This window comes from Petaurus breviceps, unplaced genomic scaffold (assembly GCF_028583685.1).
Source record: "Petaurus breviceps papuanus isolate PSGF00001 unplaced genomic scaffold, PetGlider_PUasm1.0 38, whole genome shotgun sequence".
Lineage (NCBI taxonomy): Eukaryota > Metazoa > Chordata > Mammalia > Diprotodontia > Petauridae > Petaurus > Petaurus breviceps.
This window is the reverse complement of record NW_027186304.1, coordinates 84,080,912-84,082,345: the sequence shown is the minus strand read 5'-3', so window position 1 is coordinate 84,082,345 and position 1,434 is coordinate 84,080,912.

The following is a 1,434-nucleotide window of genomic DNA, read 5'->3' as shown; positions in this document are numbered from 1 at the left end:
TGTGTGTGTGTGTGTGTGTGTGTGTGTGTGTGTGTGTGTGTGTGTGTTTTGAGGTTCGGGATGGATCCAAAGGCTGCTGTAGGAGAGACAGGGAGAGCTTGGAAAGCAGCGGGCTCCAGTCACAGACGCTGGCTAGCACGCGCACACACACATATACACACACGGACCCACAAACCTTCCCCTCCCCTTGCTTCCTCCTCCCTCCAGCCCTCCCTGCATACGTCGGGGTTTGAGCGGCCACCAGCGGCTGCTGCCACTGTCGCCTTCGCCTTCTTTTCCTCCCAGTTTTCAGCTCTTAATGTGGGTGGTTGTAGGCTAGGGTGGGGTGGGGTCGGGGCTGCCAAGCTAAGAGGATTGAGTGCTACCAAGGACAGCAACAGATCCAGCCCTGGGCCCAGGGCTAGAGAGCGAGCGCCCCCGAGGAGGAGTCAAGAGCCGGCTCCGAGAGGGCGGGACACCGCCCACACCTAGTCGAGGCTCTTCCCTCCTCCGCCTTCCTCTTTACCCCTGGGTTCGCCTTCACACCCACCTGCCCCGCCCTCTCCTCCCTCCGGGGGTCAGGGCAGAGGGAGGAGCCAGGTGGATGGAGGGCTGGGGAAGAAAGCGGCCAGGAACGCCCGCTTTGCGCTCAGCTGCGAGGCGCTCCCCGGAGGCGAAGAGGGATTCCCTCTCTGCTAGCCTGCTGCCGCTGGGCTTTTCCCTACCCCGCCTCCGGTAGGGTCCGGAGGCTCACTCTTAGGCTTTGGGTGCTGCAGCAGGGGAGAGGAGGGATCGAGCGGGGCCCAGTGTTCCCACCCCTACTTTGGGGCTCTGGGTAGGTAGCAATGGGAGATTTAAGCACAAATGTGGTTTGTCCTCACTGGGAAGGTTAGTTGGGTATTTCCCGAGACCAGTTTGACCTGAGACTCTGAACACCTACCTGGGCGCCCCAAGTCGAGAGGGTAAAAGGGAATCACTGGGTAGCCTTAACTCTTCGCTTGGGTGGAGCTATTGCTTTCAAAAGGGATTTCTTTCCAGGAGCTTTCATTGTCTTGTTTTCTGGATATTGTTAGCGTCCGGGAGAGTGTTCTGAAGTTCTTTACTGTGGCGGCTCAGCCACTTGCCTTCCGAATGGCTGCAAGATGGTTGAGGTGAGGGAGAGTGGTCGCTAAATGTATTTCTTATGTTAAAACATACGTAATCCACTCCTATGGGTCCTTAGCTCGATTTACCAGGAACACGATAATAATAAAAGACATTCACATTTCCAGAACTCTCAATAAGGTTTATTAAGTGCTTTTCTCCTAACCTGCCTTGAACTGTTCACGTTTGATTCCTAGAATCTGTTGAGGAGACTTCAGTGACAGTCTCTAAACCAACACCTTACCACAGCTCTTTTTTTCACATCTCTCGCAAGCGGGTCATCCACTATTAGGAAGATTCCTTATGCGGGGG